This window comes from Canis lupus, chromosome 22, assembly GCF_048164855.1.
Source record: "Canis lupus baileyi chromosome 22, mCanLup2.hap1, whole genome shotgun sequence".
NCBI classification, from domain to species: domain Eukaryota; kingdom Metazoa; phylum Chordata; class Mammalia; order Carnivora; family Canidae; genus Canis; species Canis lupus.
In genome coordinates this window covers 33,290,272-33,314,332 of record NC_132859.1, presented here as the reverse complement: position 1 = coordinate 33,314,332, position 24,061 = coordinate 33,290,272, and the positions used below count along the sequence as shown (strand labels likewise).

Here is a 24,061-nt window from a genome sequence, read left to right as displayed (position 1 = left end):
TTGATCCCAGGACTCCAGGATCATGACCTGAGTCAAAGGCAGATACTTCACCGAGCCCTCAGGTGTCCCAGAATTTCCTTCCTTTTTAAGGCTAAATGATGTTCAACCAATGGACACTTTTAAAAGAACTTTGCTGCAGCATTTTGACCCCTGACTGTGTTTATATGCAGTTACTTTGATTATTTCATATATGCAAATAGTTTTTGAATAGTTGTTAGGTTATTCCTTGTCTTTATTGATGATCACTGAAAACAGATTGACTTTTCTTAAATTCTCAAGGTCCCCAAGGCATTCACAATTAATAATAATTTCCTATTTTATTACATATAGGAAAAGATATGTCTTTTATATTTTCTTACATCAAAAGAGAAAAAAATTTTCTAAAATAATAGAATTGATATTTTCATCACCAAATACAGACTAAATTAATCACTTGTCAGAATGAGCTTCTTACAAACATTAAAAATAATTTTTAAATAGATAATAAAAGTTTTCATTATTAAAGTAATCTTATTACAAAACATTTGGAGAATAGGCATTAGAAAAATCATTTGTAATTCCATCTTTCAAATATAACTTAGAATTCTAGTGTCTTGGGGCAGCCCGGTGGCTCAGCGTTTTGGTGCCACCTTTGGCCCAGGGTGTGATCCTGGAGACCTGGGATCGAGTCCCACATCAGGCTTTCTGCATGGAGCCTGCTTCTCCCTCTGTTTGTGTCTCTGCTTCTCTCTCTCTCTCTCCCTGTGTCTCTCATGAATAAATAAAATATTAAAAAAAAAATATTAGTGTCTTTCCCTTCAGTCTTTTTCTCTTCAGCCTACACATATTTTATTACATGGTTTTAATTGTGGTACATTATACATGCCTTTAATATTTTAAACCCGAAAAAGCTGCACAAAGAATATGAATGCTTGTTTGATTGAACTCAAAAGCATGTTGGGCAGCACAACAAGAAAGGCACAATCCTCCTGTGTTTTGACACCAAGGTTCTGCTGGTCCCTGTGATTAGGGATGCCTGCATAAGCAGCAAGCATTCTCTGGTGACTTCAGAGCTGATAGGAGCCATGCTGAAGATGGCCATATTTAGGGGAAACAGATCTGTCACTGGAAAGAAAGAAGGAAACAGGGAAAAGCAGAGTTGAGAGACAGAGACCCTGTGGGCATCCTGGAAAACTGGCTCCTGCAGTTCTTCCTTAGAGTGTGAGGATGTCTCAGTATCCTTCCACTAAAGCTCCTTTTTGATTAGCTTTTGAAAATTGGGATTCTGATTCTCATCAGTGAAAGAGACTTGAATAATCTGCCTTGCCTTTGACTTATTTATGTCCTGTTTGGGTTGTCTGAATGATTTACTAGCTTGATACTCTTCAAGCTGATACTACTACTCTTCTGTGAAATTTCACCCAACAAGCAGGCAGGTATAGTTTCCCCAGTGGCTCTATGACTGGCATTTAGTAGGTACTTAATAAATGCTTACTGAATGAAGTAATCTTAATGACAAATACTCTCTTTCCTAGAAACTTGTAGCAGTCTTGTTGGGCAACAAGAAGGAACTATTTGTCTCTGTAGTTCAAAATCTTGTGATACTATTTAAGTGACCACTGAAATATGAATCCTCCTTTCTACACCCATTCCCGTTTGCAGAGCACTGACCACTGACAGATTCTAATGGCTTTTGTTGGTGATTTATCATCTAATCCCTGCCTCTCCTTTCCCTTCCAGGACTCAGTTATTAGAGTGTTGGCGTATAGTACTTTAAATTTACATAAAGGGGACTACCACCATTCATCCTAAGAGAAGGGTCCTCATGTTACTGATTATACATGGGATCAGTAGAAGTGAAGTGGAAGAAGTAAAGATATCCCTGTGTCATCATTACTAAACTGACAGCTGGTGATTGAACTTAAAATTAATGTACTAACAGGACAAGATGAAACAAAAGCATTTCCTCTGGGATCAAACTTTCCCCACTTACTGCAAAGAAAGGTGTGGCATGCGAAAGCTCTTTCTAGGTTTACTAAAGTTCTCTTAGCCTGAGTTGTCGAGATCATTTTAACTGCAGGAGTTGAATGGCTTTTTTTTTCTTTTCTTTTAATGGCTAAATCTAGTTAATTGTTACAGAATGGTAGATAGTATACAATATCCAATAATACATAAAATGAGTCAGTGGGTTTTTCTCATCATAATGAATTATAGTTTATAACATGTATTAAATGCTTCAGATTTTTTCTTGATTAATGATGTTGATGTAAATAGATGTTTAAAAGCTCTACAAAGTTTGGAAAATGCTGAATAAACAAAGTAAAAATGTCTACTCAGTCTTTAATATGCTAAACTACATTGAATTTCCATGAGGGTGATAGAGTATATTTGATTAGAGAACTCCTAAGAGTTATGGAATAGCTCATAGGATTTGTTTTTTTTTTTAATTTATTTTTTATTGGTGTTCAATTTACTAACATACAGAATAACCCCCAGTGCCCGTCACCCATTCACTCCCACCCCCCGCCCTTCTCCCCTTCTACCACCCCTAGTTCGTTTCCCAGAGTTAGCAGCCTTTACGTTCTGTCTCCCTTTCTGATATTTCCCACACATTTCTTCTCCCTTCCCTTATATTCCCTTTCACTATTATTTATATTCCCCAAATGAATGAGAACATATAATGTTTGTCCTTCTCCGACTGACTTACTTCACTCAGCATAATACCCTCCAGTTCCATCCACGTTGAAGCAAATAGTGGGTATTTGTCATTTCTAATAGCTGAGGAATATTCCATTGTATACATAAACCACATCTTCTTTATCCATTCATCTTTCGTTGGACACCGAGGCTCCTTCCACAGTTTGGCTATCGTGGCCATTGCTGCTATAAACATCGGGGTGCAGGTGTCCCGGCGTTTCGTTGCATTTGTATCTTTGGGGTAAATCCCCAACAGTGCAATTGCTGGGTCGTAGGGCAGGTATATTTTTAACTGTTTGAGGAACCTCCACACAGTTTTCCAGAGTGGCTGCACCAGTTCACATTCCCACCAACAGTGTAAGAGGGTTCCCTTTTCTCCGCATCCTCTCCAACATTTGTTGTTTCCTGCCTTGTTAATTTTCCCCATTCTCACTGGTGTGAGGTGGTATCTCATTGTGGTTTTGATTTGTATTTCCCTGATGGCAAGTGATGCAGAGCATTTTCTCATGCTCATAGGATTTGAATTCACTGTAACACACTTTGGGAAATTCTGGCAAAAACAAGAAACACTTTAATGGTGATAAATTTTCAGGAAGACTACATGAAGAGAGGCTTTAGATTTAATTGAATTCCTATATGCATTTGCTATTGCTACTGTAACAAATTACCACTGACATAGCAGTTTATGAAACAACACAAATTTACTATCTTACAGTTCTAGAAATCTGAAGTTCAAAATAGGTCAGCCAGCTTTTATTCCTTCTGGAAGACTAAAGGGAAGAATCTTTTTCTTTGTCTTTTCCAGCTCTTATGGGTGCTCAAATTCCTTGGCTGGTGACCCTGCATCACCCCAACCTTTGCTTGTATCCTCGCCCATCTCCTTCTCTTGACTCTCCTGCCTCTTCCCCTTATAAGGACCCCTTTATATTGAGCCCATCCAGATAATGCAGGACAGGCTTTCTACCTCAAAATCCTTACCTTAATCACATCTGTAAAGATCCTTTTGCCACGTAATGTAATAAATTCACAGCATCCAGGATGAGGATGAGGACATCTCTGGGCACAATTATTCAGCCTCCCACATCCACATTGTATTTCCCAGGACCCTGGAAAATACCCAATAAATATTTGCTGAGTATCATTGAGAGATTAGATTCGTTTTAGTAAAACTAACTCCCTGAATTAGTTCCGTAAAGAAGAAATAGACTTTTGATATCATCATTGCCGTAGGCTTTGCAAAATTTTCAAGAGTATAGGAGTTTTTTTGAGAAAAGTCTTTCTAATGTGGATAGTGTTATGAAATGATAGATTAGCAGAGGAGAATACATTTCTGCAGAAACACACATCCTTCCCTCAATAATCACTCAGCATGCTGACCTCCCTCCAGACCTCTTCCGGTGTTGGGATTGTTTTATTGTGGCCAGACTTAGAGTGGGAGGAAAGTGGTGGTTGGCAGAGCTGAGCGGGAAGGGGCCAGGGTGGAAGGGGCAGAGAAAGAATTAGCGAGACTCAATGGAGAGGTGGCTTCTGGGATGATTCTGTTTAGAACCTAAGGTGGTTTGTGATACATCCACTCCACCATTGCCTCTGAGATAGTGCAGTAAAATCAGAGGGACACAAAAGGCAGACTTCGGCATTTCCTTAGAAGGTCATGTCCAGTGGATCCAGGTTTTTGTTTTTCTTGTCAATCATTGTTTTGGTCTCATACTCTAAAAAATAAATTTTATTCTGATGTTAAAATTAGAATAATATTAGAGTAGGGAATATTCTACTCTAATATTCAGGGAAAACCACCTGCCACATTTTGGCATATTTTACTCCAATTTTTTTTTTCTCTGTATGTATTGTTATGTTACAGGATCAGGACCATATTCTAGATGCAGTTTTATATTTTACTGATGTTCACTTGACAAGTAGCATTTTCTCATGGCATTAAATATTCTTCAAAACATGATTAGTTAATGACTGTATAACATTGGACTTTGGGATGTACAACTATAGCTGAGTGTGCATGCTTTCTCCTAGAATAAGTGATGTGGCCTTGCATTTCATCTTTTGCCATTTTACTTGCTTCTAGATAGTAGATGCAGAGGATGTGAACATGTTTATAGTTCTTCTTAGATGTGGTCAAAGGCATTAATTTACACTTACACTGGCAGTGTATAAGTATCTGTCTCTTCTCACACTTGATAGCATTAAGCATTCATCATTTAAAAATTTTTGAATGCTTATTGGACATTTATAACAATTTTTTCTTACTCATCTATAATCTTTGCCCATTTATCAATTGTAGTGTTAATATTTTGCTACACACTGTATTAAGGATACTTTATATATCATATCTCTGGAAATTATTTTCCTGGTTGGGTATTTGCCTTTTAATTTTGCATATTGTATTGATATATGACTGTTTTCATGTTTAATTGCTGCAGTCAAATCTATTATTGCTTTCTGACATATGTTTAAAAATTCTTTGCTTGGTCAAATATGTAATAAACAACAACCTAGATTTTTCATAATCCTCCGTAACTTTATTTTTTATTTAATATATAATTCATCCATAATTTAGTTTGACATATTATATTATGAGGTAGTATAATTTTTATTTATTCAAATAGTTATTCCAACACAATTTATTGAATAATCATTTTTTCTTCATTGAGTCATAATTAAATCTAATTAAATTGGCATATACATTTCCTTTTTTAAAAAAAATATTTATTTGTTCATGAGAGATACAGAGAGAAGGCAGAGACACAGGCAGAGGAAGAATCAGGCTCCATTCAGAGAGCCCAATGTGGGACTTGATCCCAGGATTCCAGGATCATGCCCTGAGCCGAAGGCAGACACTCAACTGCTGAGCCACCCAGGCATCCCTGGCATATACATTTCCATATCTAGGCTGTTCTTTTAATTCTTTTACTGTTGATTATTGTAGTGGAATCACATTATATTTTGTAACATATATTCATTCAAATATAGCTAGCATATTTCCATTTTTTAAAAAGATCTTATTTATTTATGCATGAGAGACACAGAGAGAGGCAGAGACATAGGCAGAGAGAAGCAGACTCCATACAGGAAGCCCAATGTGGGACTCAATCCTGGGACTCCAGGATCATGCCCTGAGCCAAAGACAGACACTCAACTGCTGAGCCATCCAGGGATCCTGCACATTTCCATTTTTCATATGGCAAACCTTAACCTCTTCATTATTTTGTGTTTTAAGTGCATCTTAGGAATTATCATCTGTGTATTCTTCAAGGTGTATGTTGGAATTAATTTTCTATTAAAAATATCCTCGTGTGTTCTGCAAGGAATTATATACAAACTATTAATTATTTTGAAGGAGCTGCATCTTTGCAATTTTCAGCCATTTCACAATATGCCTCTGTCTTTCAAGTCATATTTGATGTGATAGAAAAATCATTTCCATACACTCTCTACATATTTTTAAAGGTTATTCCTAGTCATTATATACCTCTTATTTAATTATATTTGGGATTTTATATATTGTTTTCTAATTGGTAATTACTTTATATGAAAGATAAATTTTTGTATTATGTTTTTTATTTTATTTATTAATAATTATTTTTTTACCTGGTTCTTTTTAGTTTTCTTAGTAAAGAATCATACTATACCAAATAATGATTCTATTACCTTTCTAAAGAGCATACTTCTTATTTCAGAATTATATCTTACAGCATGAGCTGGAATCTCTGTAGCAGTATTAAATACACTTACTGGTATTCCATTCTTATCTTGTTTCTGATTTTCTTTCTGATAGGTTTTACCAACCATGCTAAGTAATTTTATTGCATTCCTAATATGCTATAAGTATTTTTTAATCAAATGGGTTTTGAATTATTATAAAATTCCTTAAGATTTATTTTGGTAGGTACATCTGGGTGGCTCAGCGGTTGAGCGTCTGCCTTTGCTCAGGGCGTGATCCTGGAGTCCTGGGATCAAGTCCCACATTGGGATCCCTGCATAGAACCTGCTTCTCCCTCTGCCTATGTCTCTGCCTCTCTCTCTCTGTCTCTCTCATGAATAAATAAATAAATAATTTTTTAAAAAAGATATTTATTTTGGTAAATTATCATTTATGAGGAAAATATAACATGGAAGCCAGCATATAGGCTTTATGGCCAGGCAGACATGGGCTTAAATAACACCCCTTTCTCTTAGAAATGTATAACCTTGAATAAATTATTTGTCCTCTTCTAGTTTAAGCTTTTTTTTTTTAGTTTAAGCTTTTTATGCCATAATATAAGGATAATAATATAAATATCTTATAAGAATTTGTGAGTATCTAGTGGGAATTGTTTGCAGTTCACCAGACTTGATATACAGTATCATATTTTTCTTGCCTTTGATCTATTAAAATGGTGTGCTATAATCACAGATTTCCTAATACTTAATCATCTTTTTGTTCTTGGAGTGAAGCCTACTTGGTCACAATGAAATGTTTTCATAGCTCACTGCTGCATTCAATATTTGCTTCAGATTATTGCATCCATTTGCATGAGTTGATGTTAAGTTGAATTTTTATCCTATCTTGTTAGTTCATATTATATGGAAAAATTGTCCTTTTTTGGTATTTTTTAAATAATAAGCATGGAACTGAACACAGTGTTCTCTTCTAATTTCTGAGATTTTTACATATGTGTTTCTTTTTCTTAGTTTATTGTATAATTCTGAGATTTATTTGACTTATTTTAAAGAGCTACCTCTTGGATATATTTATCCTGCTCTCTTCATGCTTCTTCTGTAACATAATATCACAGTGATTAGACCCTAGTTTTTATGTATTTCTGACTCTGCCACCTCCAAAGTAGTCATTGATAGTCAGAGATCATGTAAGTCCCTCAAGGCCACCCTCAAGAGAGTAGTTGGTGTCTATTATATTGGTGTCATTCCAAACTTTTGAACTGTTGCAGACAACTCTGCCTGGGTTTGCATCCCAGCTTCACCACTGGCAATCCATGTTACCTCCAACAGTTACTCAAACTTTTTATTTATAGTTTCCTCATCAGAGTGTGAGGATATGAAGCTCCAAAAACAGTGTCTGGCATGTAGGAAGTAGCTTTTAGCTATTGTCAATATTATATTTAATAATAAACCTCATGGCTGTTCTCAAGATTACAGTGTATAGATAATAATTGTAAGTGGAAAATTCTAGGACAAATTTAGCATAAGCATTCTTATTTGTGTTGTTTGCAGGGGTGTCCAGCCTTTAGAGGAACCAGATACTCTAAATAAAAGATATTCCAGGTATTTGAAGAAAAAAAAAAAAAGTCCATGAGGTTACAGTTAATCTGTTCAAAATCCTCATTGGTAGAAAAACAGAAGTTCCTCACATGCTTCTCCCATCTGTGTGGATTCCTGCATATCTGCTGCTAACTATATTCCAAAAGTCAGAGATAAAGGTGTTTTCTTGAGGGAGCCAGCAATTTACAGGAACAACTCAAGTATTATTAGTCACAGGGAGAGGGGTGATATTAGTTAGATCGGCTGTATGTTTGGAGAGGGTTCTTTAATGATGCAAAATATGTATATTCTTTTTGTCTGGTATGTGAAGGGCATATCTAATCATAACGGCAGCAGAACAAGGTGTAGTTTTGCTTCCTCACAGTTGTCACGTAGGCAGGTGAGGTGATAAATTCTAAACAGCTGATTCCAGGGTATGTGTGGATTGTACTGTGCTTTGTATTTACTGCCTTTGTTCATTTGATGATCTTCTGTAGGAGTACTTTGCTTCCTAGAGTACTTTCTCAACCCCTGCTACTTGCAGCATTTTCCTATACATCCCCAAAGGGAGAGGCCTGCCTTGATGTGGCTCCACTGCTTGTAGGATCAAGTCCAAGCTTCGTAGCAGGCACAGAGACAGAGAGCCCCTTCCTGTCTGTATCCTACCACCATTCTTCACAGTACCTCACCCTGTTAACCAGGGAGGCAAGCAGAAGTCCCAGTGACCCCCAACATGCCCATCTCAAGCGACTGCTTTACATAAGACTCTGCATTCTCCCGCTGGCCTTGCAGAAGCAAAGTGCCTTATTGTGGAGAGGACCAAATGGTAGAGGATGGCAGGGCTTTAGGGGCTGAGAGCAGTCGCCAGCTGGCAGGTAGCCTGCAGGAAAATGTGGCCCTTCACCCTTCAGGGTGAGGAACTGAATTCTGCCAACAGCCAGCGAGCTCAGAAGGGACCCCCAGGCCTCTGATGACTTTGTCGTCCCAGCAACCCCTTGATTTCAGTCTGGTGAGATTCTGAGCAAAGGGCCAAGCTAACCGGAGCCATGGGACTGACCCATGGGAACTGTTAGATGATAGATATTGTTACCTTAATTGTTGTCTTATTGAATCTGTGGGAATGTGTTGTGCAGCAAGAGCAAAATAATGCAGTCAACTATTGTCATTACATCCATCCCCTATTTCCCTTAATGCCACTGCCTTTCGTGTGTCACCCACAAGGGCTCAGCCACCAGCCCTTCAGCCTCCCAAGAATTGTCATCCTCTCCTTGTGGAAGAAAATGATTTTTTAATTCTGTAATCATACTCTCAATACAGCCCTTGTCTCTGGATTATTTTTATCCATAACAGCTTCCTATTCTGTTTTTATATTCTGTTATGTGAATGTAACTGCAAAGATGTTATGAATTAGTTCTTTTGCATTCTTCAAAACTCACTATATCCGAATACATATCTGAAAGAGCGAATTCATGGTCACAGTTAGACTGGGTCTTGGAACAAGCATGAACTGAGCTGTGTGAGGACTATAATGGCTCCTGGGAGGGTGATCAGTAATGGCAGGCTATGAGGACTCATCCTTGACTCATCTCATCTCAAGATATAGTTTTTTTTTTTTTTTTGTAAATAACTTTGGTGAGGATATGGATCACATATTTCATCAAAATTGTGGTTGACATGAAGCCTGGAAGCATGGTACATATTTTGAATGACAGAATTAGGATCCAAAAGGATCATTTCAGGTTGGAATGATTGGCCAACTCTAACAAGATGGAAACTTTAAGTGAATAGGTATAAAAGCCAATAGTACAGGGATAAAAAATCAATCTAGAAACTAAGGATGGGGTAAAACAGACAGCATATGCAAAAATATTTAGATTAGTTGTTTACAAGCTAATGTAAATCAGTGGTATATCAAGGCTTGAAGCAGAGCTTACTTGAATCATAACGTTGATTTTAGATTCTATTAATTGAACTGCCGTGTCTAGAACAAGAAGAATAGTCCTCTGTTTCACGTGAGTCATACCACTCATTGAGGGTGGGGTTGTTCTGGGTACCTCTTTTAATGGGGTCAGAGACAAACTGGAATTTCTCCATTGGGCAGGGACCAGATGGATGAGCAGATTTGAGTATAGGAGTACAATATTGTGGAATAATCTGAGTTGTAGATATTTTGTCTGTGAAAGGAAAGATATCTAAGGATTCGTTTTCCTTTCTATGATTTTGGTGAATGAACATTACAGGGAAATACATTTTTTATTTTATTAAGCAAATAATTACTGACATGTACTTAATAGCAAAATAGACTTAGTAGCCTTTCAGATTTATTGAGCCCACCATCCCTGAACTGTAACAAAGATTAGCAGATTTGCAAAGAGGTCTTTTGCATGCATTATCACAACGAGACAATGATGGACCAAAAGACACTAATGCATACAGAGGCAAGAAAGTTTCATTAAAGTTAAAGAGTATAGAAACTTATGTATATGGTTTTCAGGCAGAAGATTGGCTCCCCCAGATTGCCCAAAGCTCTCCAAGTGTGGGTATCCACCCCTAAATTAGTCCACTCGTGTGTAATGCAGATTCTAGGTGTGAGAAACTGCCTGAAGCAGAGGCTGGTAATGCTCCACCCAAATCCCCTTCACTGGGTGGGTGCACCTATTCTCCAGCTGCTGTGGGTGTTGGCTGCCAGCTTCTCACATCTGCATCCTCCCCTTTAAAATTGCCCTTGACTGATGCCATCTGTCTTATCCAAAGATAACTGGGAGGTTATAGCTCCCATCCCTGGGGGAAGCCCATGGCTAATCACTGGCCATTCAGATATATGGAGGCTCAGTCCCCTTGTGTCTGTGCAGGACAATGTCTGAGGAGTAATTTACACTCCAGAGCTCTTGGTGGGATCAAGCTAGACTTCTGACACCACATCACTGTCACCTTCCCCTCTGCCTTCTCATGCCCCCCTGACTCCCTAATAACATTCCCCCTGAGAGCCCTGACTTGCACAGGAATTGTCATCTCAGGCTTTGCTTCTAAAGCTCCTTATCTGAAACACCATCTCTGCCTTTCTGTGAGCAGAAACCTTTTTATAACCTCTTGCCCCTCTGCTTATAACCTCTTGCCCCTCTGCTTATAGGATCTTCTGCCTTTTCATCTACCTTCTACCCCAGTGCTTGTAACTGGGCCAAGTTATCACATCCTCTATGTTTATATTATGGGACTGGGTGAAGAGGAGTTCATTTCGCCAGAAGCATCTGCAGCAGGTATGTCTGAGGACCCCTCCAGCAACAGTGGAAGAGATGTCCTCTGAGAGCTCAGCCCACTTCTATACTTCTCCTAATACCACTCCATCCCTCCAAGTATACAATGGGTGCACACACATGCACCTGAGCACACACACGTACACAACCTCCTGTGCTCCTTCTCTAATGACAGCAGTGCTACCTGACTCTTTCGTGGAGATGATAAGATCTGAGGCTCTACATACCTAGCAACAGTGTTCCAGCAGTTGTCAGATTAGACAGATGTGGAGACCAGTTGGTATCTATCCTTTTCTCGTTTTAACTGCCTCATGTTTCTGCTCCTGTGTTCTCTCTAGGCATCCTACTTGTAATGAGCACCTGGCTGATCACCAGACGTGTAAGATGGCTTGCGGGAGAGGAAGAGCTTGGTGTGGGGAAAAGGAAGCCTGGTTTAGGGTATAGATGGAAGTACTGAATTCCTAACTGGAATTCAGCTGGACAGCTATGAGACCTTCAAGTTATTTAACCTTTCTTAATCTCATTTCTCCATGTATGAAATGAGCCTGTCCTACCTGACAGGCTCATGAAGACCATGTGAGACAGAGCAACCTATGAAAGTATAAAGCCCTTGACGAACATGCGATATTATTCAGATACCATTTTAACATGCAGTACTGCTCATTAAGAGCTTATCTAGCTTAGTCCCTGCATTTATATGATTGATGCAGGGAGTAAATAATCTCTGCAGGATCAATCCTTTGCAATGAGATTCAGAGTATCTGTTTTCCAGTGGGTTTTACTTCATTAGCCAGATCTGAGAGCTGGAAATGTTACCATATATATCTGTTTTTAAGCAATGATAGTGCCAGCAGGTCTACGTTGTTTTTACTATCTTACAGTGCCCAAAGCAGCTTGGAGAAGCTGGATGGAGATAGTTACATGTAGTTGATCTTCCAGGCCACCCAACCTGCAGATGACAGATGCACCAAGCATAGCATTGCAACATCAGAATCACTGCTCACAGGCAGTTCCAGAATGCTGAGGTGTACTGTGCTTTCCTGACAACCTGAATTGTTATTATTTTTGACAGCTTGGGCTCAGAGCGAACTTTCAGAAATGAATATATATGTAGGGGCACCTGGGTGGTTCAGTCCGTTGAGGGTCTGACTTGATTTCAGCTCAGGTCATGATCTCAGGGTCATGGAATTGAGCTCCATGTCTGGCTCCATGCTCAGCCTGGAGTCTGCTGGAGGTTCTCTCTCTCCCTCTGCCTCTACCACCCACCTGCACCCCCAACCCCACTTACTCGCTCTCTTAAATGGATAAATAAATCTTCAAAAAAGAAACTATACACACACACGTGTGTGTGTGTAAAGAAATTATACACATATATGTGTATCTGTGTGTAAAGAAACCTGACTTTTGAGTTCTCACTCTTTCTTAGTCAAGGCATGGATCACAGCTTGCCCTGTTGGCTGCTGTGTGTTTAAACAGTGCTGTCCTAAAGCCCAGAGATAGAACGGAGAGTGCTGCTTCTACAGTCCCTACACCCCTCACAGTGTCAGGCTGTCCTTTCTGTGACTCAGTCTCCTGCCATTATCCTTTCTTCTATTCTTGTTTGTTCTTAGAAAAGCAGTAGCTCTTTTTGATCTCCTCTGCATATTCCTTGCTGTGGGGAAAGCACAGTCCCCTGTCTTTACTCCCAAATATATGCCAACATTGTTATTCCAATATTATTTCTTACTCTTCTTTTCCCTCAGACAGTGATCCTATTGTTTTCTGACTCACCCTGAGGTCTGTCTAATCCCTTTTACAATATATGTGTCATTTTTTATTCTCTTCTAGTCCTTTCTTTCTCCCACCACTACTTTTTAAGGGCATATTTAATGATTATTATGTGTATACTCATTTATGTAGTTCTTTGATTTCTCTAGTCACTTAAGCTGCAATTAATTTCTACTTCTGTGAGAGAGAATTAATTATACTGAGGCCTAATCACCTATTCTTCCTAAACAGTTTGGAGGGGCTGAGGAGGAGGCCAGCAAAGCATCCCTATGTATGCACATTGCTGCGTGCTTTGCTTCCATTCCTGGGCCCACGTTACTCATTGTTCCCTATCTTGCTTTTTTTAATACTTTGGGGACTGATTTGTTTTAAGTTTCTGTGTGGTTGTGAGTAGGGCTGGGCTCTGCATTCTGGCCTCAGAATATGGGAAGGCCTCATTCCCCATGTCTCTTTTTTGCAAACACACCAAGCTCATACCGTGTGCTCCACAAGGGCATGCTCACATGTCTTGGGGTTTGAGTGTGCCTCTGTGCTACCTATTTCTGTCCTTCGTCTCCTGGACCTCATTCCTGCACTTGGCACGGCTGTCTAATGCCCTGCTCATTTCTCTACATTTGCTTCCTCTGACCTTTCTATTTATCTCCTCCTCTGTCCCTCTGCCCACACATATCTTGTCTCCTTTGCCTTACTTTGCCTAAGTGCCTTTAAAGATTTTCTAGCATTCTGATTATCTCTTCACTTTCCACCTACCCAGTGTTTTTGGTTTACTGTTTCTAGTTCCAAACTTTGTTCTCTCTCTCTTCCCTTTTGCTTCCAATGGCTCCAAGCACCTAACCAGCCAAGCTGGAAACCTTTAGGTCACTTCTAACCCCTCTCTCCACCATCCAGTCAATCTTCAGTGAAAGATTGCTCCCATCCATCCCCATCCCACAGCCCCTATCCCAGGTCTAGACTATCCCAATATCTTGGCTACCTCTACCCATTTTATTTATTTTTTTATTTTCCAAAAGCCAAATTGGAGCATGTCACTTCCTTGCCAATAAGTATCTCTCTGGTTGCTGAACTCTGTACAATAGAATTCAGATGCACAGCATGGCGTACACAGCCCTTCAGGAGCAGACCGTGGCCTCCTCCCTGCTATGTGCCAGACCTTATCTGTTCCTCCCCACTATGTGCCAGACACACTAACTTCTCACTATGTTTAGAGGATGCTTTCTTGCCTTTTCCACATACCATCTTTTCTCCCCCAAAATGTCCTCATTCTTCTCATGCTGGCAAAGATTTGTTCTTCTTTCAAAACTACCTTGTAAGGTCTTCTGGATTTTGTCATGTTAAAATTCCTTTGTGTGACAGCTGAGTGTTGCCTGTGTCTCTATCATGACATCTGACCCCATACTGAGTTTTTTTAAGGAACTCTTTGCATTTACAGAATAATTTATAGATGGCAAAACTTTTTCACAGACTTTCTGTGGTGAGTTGGAAAAAGCAGAGATATGAAAGGGAGGTTGTGTTCAACAGCACTTTGGTGTCTGTTCTATTTTGGTCGTGTTTGATCCCCAGGTACTGTTATCTACACCTTTAGCAACAAGGAAAGTGTGTCAAACGCCCTGCACTTAGGAGGATAAGAGCCTGGGCAGAACACTTGGTAAGGATGGCCAGCCAACCTGTTCTTGAAAGTGATAGTCTTGAATTAATGACAGAAGGACCCAGGGGAAACCTATAAAAACTCTTAGAGCTAGGATTTTTTGCTAAGAACATTCTTTGTAAAACATTTTTTTTAAGCATAAATTTTTAAGCATAAATTTAAACTAAGAATGGCTTGACCTCCTTTCGTCTTCCTTTTTGTTCTAATCACAGAATTAGGCTTGTCTGGTTAATCAGTGCCCAAAGCAAAGATAACCTAGGGGCAGTTGGCACAAGATAATTCAGACACTAGCTACAGGTTAAACCAGAAAAGAGGGAGAGGGTAGACTCAGAAAGCCAGTACTGGCTACCTTAGTAAGCGTACAGTCATTGAATTTTAGAGCTTGAAGGATCTAACCTCTGATTATAGCTGAGGAACGAGGCCTGGGGAAGTCAGGTACCTGTCAGGACCGTAGGCATTAATGGCTGTGAACTGTCTCCTATCCAGGATCCTTTCCCCCACCTCATTAATATATCTGAAAGTATGAAAGTGGGTTGTGAGGGAAAATAATGGAGGGCACACTGATACAGTTGTTCATGAAATTGAGTTCTCATTTTGGGTCAGTTAGGTGGATGACGACTTTAATGGAAGCCAAGAACTTTTTATTTGGTTTATCTCATTTGTGATCCTCACAAAAGTCCTCTGAGATGATGTATTTGTTTCCTGTTGCTCTTGTAACAAATCACCACAAACTTTGTGGCTCAAAACAATACAAATGTGTGATCTTACAGTTCTGCCTGTCAGAATTCAGGAATTAGTTCCACAAGACTAAAGACAAGGGCCCTGCATGCCTTCCTTCCAGAGGCTCTAAGGGAAGAATCCATTTCCTTGCTTTTTCCAGCTTGTAAGGGCTGCCTGTTTCCTTGGCTTGTGGTCCCTGCTTCCATCTTCAAAGCATGTCAGGTAGTCTCTTTGTCCCTCAGCACGTAACCCTCTCCTCTGCCTCTGATTTTTCATCCATCCTGCAAGGTCCTATGTGATTGTAGTAGGCCCACCAAATAATCCAGCATAATCTTTTTATTATGAAATGCTTCATCACATTTGCAAAGTTCTTGATGTCATGTAAGGTAATATATTCACCAGTTCCAATGAGTGGGATATGCACATATTTGGGGGGTCATTACTCAGCCTACCACAGAGAGATTATGTTCAATGACTGGGGAAACTGAGGCTCAAAGAGGTGAATACTCTTCCATAGAGTTAGGTAGTTTCTGAGGAGGAGTCATTCATTCTTACCACTATCTCTAGAACTGAGTTTGAAGAAATAAAAAACAAATGACAAAACTGATCTCAAGTAAAATAATGACATAGTATTATTATATTTTTAAGACCAAAAAAATATTAAACCTATGGTCTGAATCATAAAATATAACCTATTATAAGAAAAATAAAGATTCTATAAACATTTTTTTTGGAGGGTAGCAATCTTTAACAGCACTAGGTAATTCTTGGACTATAATAGGCCACCATCCAGAGTTAGTCATCCTGCTAGCTGCTGTGAGCTGATATTTTAATTTTCAGAGCTTAAATCAGCTTCAATACATTTCTATCCATTGGTAGTGGGTGGCCACTCTATATGCAGGATAAAGCTAAAATTTTTAAAACTTGACAGCATTTCTTTTTAATTTTTGCAGCCAGCTATCATATTTCTCCTAATCTCTCTCTTCTCTCAGTTTAGTATTTCAAATTCGGATTTAGTTAGCCATTCACATGAAGCGGATTTTTGACATCCAGTGTCTACATTGACTTCCTCTAGAAATTCTCTAGTATTTACTTCTCATAAAATGCAGTTCCAAGGATTGATCATGATATTGCAGCTGTAGTTCAACAGTCTTGAACACAGTTGAATATTCCCCTTCCTAAATTGCAAAGTGTACCCTCTGTAATCTTACATTATTGAGAGAATTAATGGGAAGTTGGACAGACCAGCCCATTTCCAGAAAGAAACTAATTTCAAGCTGTAGCATGACTGAAAACCCATTTGAAATCCCAAGACAGGACAGCCTGGGTGGCTCAATGGTTTAGCGCCACCTTTGGCCCGGGGCGTGATCCTGGAGACCTGGGATCGAGTCCCACATCGGGCTCCCTGCATGGAGCCTGCTTCTCCCTCTGTGTCTCTGCCTCTCTCTCTGTGTGTCTCTCACGAATAAATAAATAAAATCTTAGAAAAAAAAAGAAGTCCCAAGAAGTAAGCAAAATATTTCTTTGCATCTTGATCACCTGTCAGTGCTACCTACTCAGCTTTGATGGAGTTAAGAAGACCTGCCTTCCTTGGTTAGTCTGTCTCTCTCTCTCTTTAATATATTTTATTTGCAAATAGATTTATATATTATAACATACATAGGCTATGAAACTTAATCATGAAATAAATCTCTTATGAAATTAATGCCCAACTCAGGGAATTGGACATTACAATATGTTGATATTGAACATCTGCCTCCTTTCACTGAGGTGCACTGTTAGGAATTTTGCATTTATCAGTAAGATTTTTTGTTTGTTTTATTATATGTGCATATATCTCCCTAAATAGTATGTATGTATTTTAAAATTTTGCTTGTCTGTGGGCTTTATAAAAATAGTTGCATGCCATATATACTTTCATGAAACTTGCCTTTTCATTCCTAATTATATTTCTAAGATTTATCCGTCCAGGATATAAAGCTGGAATTTGCTCTTTTACCCCTGTTGTATGATACCACTTAACTTGCTCTTCTATGGATGGACTTTTAGGTTCTTTTCTGTTTAGGAGTTTATATCTGGTAATTTGTTATTACAAACAATGCTGTTATGAATTTACTTGCACATTTTCTTCTGGTACAAGTGAGTAAGAGTTTCTCTAGGAATAGACTTGCTGGGTCAGAAAATAAATGCATTCTTTCCTAGGTGATTTAAAGTTATTTTTCAAAGTGGTTGAACCAGTTGAAGCTCCCTTCAGCAGTGTGAGTTCTTGTCGTTCTTTGACAACATTTGGTAATGTCAGGCTCTTAAATTTCACCCATCTAAAATGTATCTCATTGCGGTCTAAAAAAGCATTGCTTCAATTTCTAAAGGAGTTGAACATATTTTTATATGTTTATCATTGATGCTTCCTTTTTGGTGAAATACTGTTCATATCTTCCCCATTTCTCTCTTAATTCATAGTAGTTATACGTGTGTGTTTGTGTAGAGAGAGAGGGAGAGAAAATATTAATCCTTTGTGTCAGTTTTAGGTGTTTCAAAGCACTTCTCCCAATTTGTGCCTTGCCATTTTATTTTGTGGTATCTTTTAATGAACAGAAATTTTGTCTTTTTTTAAGATTTTATTTTTAAGTAATCTCTACACTCAACATGTGGCTCGAAATCACAAGCCCAAGATCAAGAGTTGCATGTTCCTCCAACCGATCCAGCCAGGTGCCCTTGAACAGACATTTTTAATTTTAGTATAATCAAATGTATCAATATCTTGTTTTATGACTAGCAGTTTTAAAAGATTACCTTAACCTTAAACAAACACCAATATTTCTGGTGACATTGGCAGTTACTCCTACTAAGCACTTATTCCCAAAAGGGATTTGGTGACTAAGAGATGAGTTTGATCCTTTGAGCTAGAGACACATGTGAACTCTGTATGTGATGGTGTTACCATACAACAAAGAAACAAAGAGCATTCTTTACAATATCTAAAGGATGATTCTGAAATAACATTTTTGCCTGAGAATAGCAATACTGTCCATTGTGTTAATCCTCAGTGCCTAAACAATGCTACACACATAGCTCTCAATAAAAATGTGTTCATTGACAGAATGAGAACAGTATATATTGGATGAGAGAAAAAAAAGATTATTCCCTTCCAGTCAAATGAGGAACTTAAGTTGAGAATGTGGATTTTTCATATTATCTTTGGGCTGATTTGACATTTTTCACTCTAAGATTCTGACCACTTTGATCTATAGGGAATTATTAGTGAAAATATGGCATGTACTTCTTGGAGAATGCATTGCTTCAACAGATTAAAGGCATATAAGCTAGAGAAAGTATGCAAATCTTCCCTGTTTGAACTGAAAGGAAAGGAAGCAAAGAAAGAAATTAATGGAAATTTTCAAATCTTTGTCTCTTTCTCATATTCTTCCTAAAAGGAGTGTCAACAGGAAGAAGACCTACCAAATCCTCTTGGTTAGAGATATTGTAATACTAATGATGTAACTTCAAATTTTTCAGAAAGGCATTTAGTATTTTCCCTTGAATATGAGTCATTGAGATTGTTTTAGTTCTGTAAGTTAAAATTGTGTGTGTGTGTGTGTGTGTGTGTGTGTGTGTGTGTAGATAGATGGAGAGATTGAGAACCCTTTTTCCCGAGGGCTCAATGGTTCAGTATGTCACATAGCACAGGGGTTTGCAGAAATTAACTTGTTTAACAACTCCTGGTGTTGCATGTAATCTCTAAATTTGCTTAAATCTTTTTGGAAGTAGGCATGGCATAAGTGATCAATTAATAATTCCCTACTTATTTGTGTTGATTCTATACTTCACTGTTCACACTTGCTAAACATTCATTCAAACTGAGACCCTTTTTTGGTTATAAAAAGTATGCAATGATATGAGTTATGTTAACTGGTTACTAGCAGGGAAGGTTTTTCCTCAGTCACAGATCCAACTTCAGTGCAGGGTTTGCTATTTTTAATCACAGAACTTAGGAGTTTAATTCAGTTAAAAAGGGAGGAAGTTGTCAAGGGAGGGTTGCTAAAAGTTCATGCTAAATTTGCTTAGATCCAGATTGTGTTCATTAATATTTATACATCTATGGTTGGGAAGGGGCGATTATGCTTCTTTAAAAACACTGGGTATTCATTTTCCATGTATCGCATAGCCTTCTGATTAGGGAAGGTGGGTTTTCATTGTACGATCAATGGAGATACAGATGGAAACCATCTGGCGCCTCATCCCCTTTTTTGTCAAAAACCTTGTCTTGTCTCTCACATGTCAATGATGAATGGAAGGATTTCAATCTCTCGCTGAACAATGCAGTTTGAATCCCTCAGCTAGCCAAGGGGTTTTTGGCAAGCATCGATGGGCTTAATATTTTAAAGAAACCAGCAATCATTTTAATTCATTAGTTGAGGCCTGTTGTTCTAGGCAGTGTTTTTGATTTGTATTTTGGGCATTGGCTTTGTTTTCGATTCACAAGCGTATTCCATATGGGTATATTTTCTTTTACACAGTGTAAATCATAGGGACAAAAGTGGGAGTTGTATCTGATAAGATGACCAAATGCTGAGAGTTTCTTTTAATCATTTTCTGTATTAATTATAATTTATATTAAGAGTTCAGACCAAAAATTTCCTTGTTAGCTGGTATAAAGCATATATGAGAACACAGAATTTAGTTAAGCCAACTATAGATGGTGAATCTAAAAATCAGTGCAGTGCTCTGCTTTGTGTGGGAAAACTTGGCACAGATCTGTCTTAGAGCATCTTGGGTACAGCACTTTCATGGTTTGTCTGTCTGCTGAAGGTGAGTTCCTGGGTGGAAGCAAAGTGATAGACCCGCATTGGTCAGTTTTGACAGTCATACTCCAGCTGACAAAAAACAGATTGATTGTCCTGCACTCCACGTTTAGTAGAAAGAGGTGAATCACCAAAAAGCAAGTTGATACCAGAGCCTTATTCAGAAACTCATTTCTAAGTATATCCTGGGGTTGGTAGAGATTCAACCCAACACTATATACCTGCCAAGACCATGATGACCCCTATGGAGAGTATAGGTCCCACCACTGATATTTGCATAGGGCTCCAGTTAAGAAAGCATAGGATATACACGGTCCTCTATCTAATTATAACGATTATGGTGTTAATATGTAGTGCTTACTACCTGCCAGGTGCTGTTTTAAATGCTCTGTAAATCTTTATTCATTTAATCCTTACCAAAACTCTAATAGGTAACTTCTATTATTATCCTCATTTTACAAACAAGGAAACTGAAGCCCAGAGGGATTAAGAACTTGCTCAAGGCCCATAACTTTAAATGATAGGGATTCAAATCCAGATAGTTAGGCTCTGAAATCTGTGTGCTATACCATTGTGTGCATTGTTTCTCACAGTAACCATATGAGGAAGAGGTCATTTGTGCTATTTATGTTATAAGGATGTGGAAACGAAGGCTTTGAGATGTTATTTACCTCACTCTAGGTTAAACAACTGATAGCCTGTGAAGCCAGGACCCAGACTTTCTGAATCCCATTCTTTCTACACTATGCAAAATTCAGATCAAATGCCCTGACACACCAAAAAAATCCTCAATCATTAGAGGACTAAATTTTGTTCAGTGTAATGCAGTCACAGGAAAGGGAAACATACTGATTCTTTGGATATTTTCAATAATGTAATCCAACCAAATTATTTATAGTTTATTTTTTTTTGTTAAGAAATTGAAATTAACTCATTCTGATGCTACTCAATGGAGTCCTTGTTATGTATCTATTTTTTTATTTCCAAATGTTCGTGAAAGTAATAATATATAAAGAGCTTTTACATTTTGAAAAGAAAAAATCTAAATACTCACATTTTTAAGAAATGGTCAAAGAATGAGAATAAATACAAATGGGCTACAATTTTTTTTAATGACAATAAGATTTAACCTCATTAAAGAAAAAATGAAATGATCTTGGTACTCAAGAGACAAAGATTAAATAAAATGGTAATATATAGCATTAACATATGGTGAAAGAGAATTGGCACTCCCTTCTGCTACTAGGGGTGTAGGTTTCTTTTTTAAAAAGGCTTATTTATTTGAGAGAGAAAAGAGAGCATGAGCCAGAGGTGGGAGGGGCAGAAGGAGAGGGAGAGAGGGGGAGAGTCTCAGGCAGACTCCAGCCTGAGCCAGGAACCTGAGGCAGGGCTTGATCTCATGAACCTGACTGAGATCATGACCTGAGCCAAAACCAAGAGTCCAACAGTTAATGTACTGCACCACCCTCAAGGTGCCTCACAGGTGTAGGTTTTTAAAAGAATAATTTGTTAACATATTAAAAGATGTTTACACTTTGATCTATTAATACCACATCTAGGAATTGATCCCAAGAATGGTATCATGGGTATGTGAACAAGATTTTTTTTTTAATTGATAAACATTATTTATAAAAGCAAAAATCTGAAACAACAAGTTTGACTAAATACAGGCATATTCATATGATGGAATAAAAGGCAACTTTGAAAATATGATGTCTAAAATAGTTAATAGACTTAAGGTATAAAAGAAGTGATAGGCAAGAAACTAAGTTAAGACACTTATAAAACAATATGTAAAAAGCGAATTTGTATCACAATGGTAATGATTTTATTTCAAAGTAGTAGTGTAATTTATTTTGTTTTGTTTTTTAGTTTTTACTTAAATTCCAATTAGTTAACATGTAGTGTAATATTAGTTTCAGGGGTAAGTAGTATAGTTGTTTTTGTTCTTTCTGCTTTTCCTTTCTATTCTAACTCAATAAAAGTGAATTGTAGACTCAGAAATAAAACAATACATGTTAATATTTTGAGTTTTGCTACTATACTTTACAATCCTATAAAAAAAAAACCAACAAGATATTCTGACAAGTGGAAAGAAATTTGATTTCTGACAATTTAATTAGATATTGAGGACAATGAAGGGACACAGAGTCATTCACCCTTTTAATTCTTATCACACAGCACAGTGGTTCTCAAACAGTAGTAGCCTGTAGCAAAATCTTTTGGAGGCTGGGCCCTAGCCCTAGACTTTCTGATTCAGTAGGTTTGGATGAGGCCTGAGAATTTTCACTTCCCAGAAGTGTCCTAGATATCAGTGATGCTGCTTATTGAGGGACCCCACTTTGAGAACCACAGACATAGAGCCTTAGGATGATTTTGCCACTTGCCCAAGGTTATAAAATTAGGAGTGGTTGGAATTCCAACCCAAGGCTGATTTCAAAGCCTAAACTGTTTCAACCATGTTTTCAATCTTAGGTGAACATTAGAATCATCTAGAGAACATTAAAAATAAACCCTGTTGCCTCGTGCCTACCCTAGAAACAGTTGAGTTAGTCACTTCTAGGGGCTAGAGTGAAAGGATTCTAAGTTCTTCTCCTAGTGAAGAGCCATGCTTGAGAACCACTGCCCACCACTACACTTTCAAGCCACCACTTTGATACTATATTAATTTCAGAATTTAAAAAGCTGAGGCTGAGGCCCTCTGTCTTAAATTAATTGAAATATAAATACTTTGAAGATCCTTAGTAACAAGCAGGCAGTTTTAGTAAAATGATTCTACATAGACATGCTTAGAATATCCCTGGAAAACATTTCTACAAAATTTCTTTATTTAAATATTTTGTCTTCTCCTGCATTGGAACAGAAAACTTTCCTTTGAGAATCTTTTGTTATTAAGCAAATAAAGGCTTTCTTTGAGTAGGTCATATATACCTAGGTATTCATTTTTTCTTTTAGAATGAATCAAGATTCGATAAACAGCTTGCCATAAAAAGCATTAATTAACATAAAATTACCCATAATCATGCTTGATACACTACACTAAATACAATATACCGACGGTTATATAAGCACTATGACTTATCTCCTTGGAATTGCTCAGGACCAACCTAATATTATATATCTGCCTTACATACACAGCAATAGTGTGACACATAAATGAATTGGTATTTATGTCACACGAAGGTCAGGAATGAATGCTGAAGTGCATTGAGTAAGTTGCCAGCTTCTGAACAAGTTGTGTTCCAAATGTGCATTGCAGATTACTTCTGGGGAATGCAGAATTTATTTTGCTATGGAAATAATGGTTGTTAGGTCTCCCTTTTCCAAAATCCCAAAGCTAGGACAGCAGGAGCCAGGCAAAACTGGTAGCAAAGTAGTTTTTTCTCACCAATCCTTTCTTTCCCTCATAAATGTTCTTCTTTCTGCTGCACATCATCTTTTTCCAGCTATTGCAGCTATTTATTGTTGTATGACAGACTACCCACAACTCAGTATTTTCAAATAACAGTGACTTACTCTTCCTCACAATTCTATGGGTCAGGACTTCAGAGAGAAATGAGTGGGCAGTTCTTTTGCTCCCTTTGACATTGGTTAGGGGTCAGTCATTCAGTCTGATTCAGCATGGCTGGGCTGGGCTACAAACTCCAAGAAGGTTTTCCTTAATTATAGGTAGCCTAGAGCTTCATGCATGACTCCTCCTCCTAGCTAGTTTGTGCTTACTCACAATGGTGGTTTGAGAGTAGTCAGATTTCTCACATGGAAGCTGCCCTCCAAGAGGGAAGAAGAAAAAGCCTCCGATCCTCTTACTAAGTCTGGGGCTAGGAAGTCCCAGGAGCCAGTATACCACTTCTTTCACATTATAAGTTACAAGGCTACCCTGAATTTAAAAGGGAGGGAAAATGAACTCTTCCTGTTTTAAGGGGAGGGATGGGCATGTGCATATAGGG

General features: G+C 38.1%; 1 protein-coding gene across 22 annotated transcripts in view; it reads left to right on the top strand.

Annotated features, from left to right (window-relative positions):
- THRB (thyroid hormone receptor beta) overlaps positions 1-24,061 on the top strand; it is a 372,339-nt gene that overhangs the window by 42,938 nt on the left and 305,340 nt on the right. The window contains exon 2 of one of the 22 annotated variants that reach the window (XM_072792981.1): positions 11,057-11,183. The exons of the other annotated variants lie outside the window; for them this stretch is intronic. The gene's annotated coding sequence lies outside the window, so the exon portion shown is untranslated. The remainder of the gene's footprint in view (positions 1-11,056; positions 11,184-24,061) is intronic. 22 annotated transcript variants of the gene reach the window in all.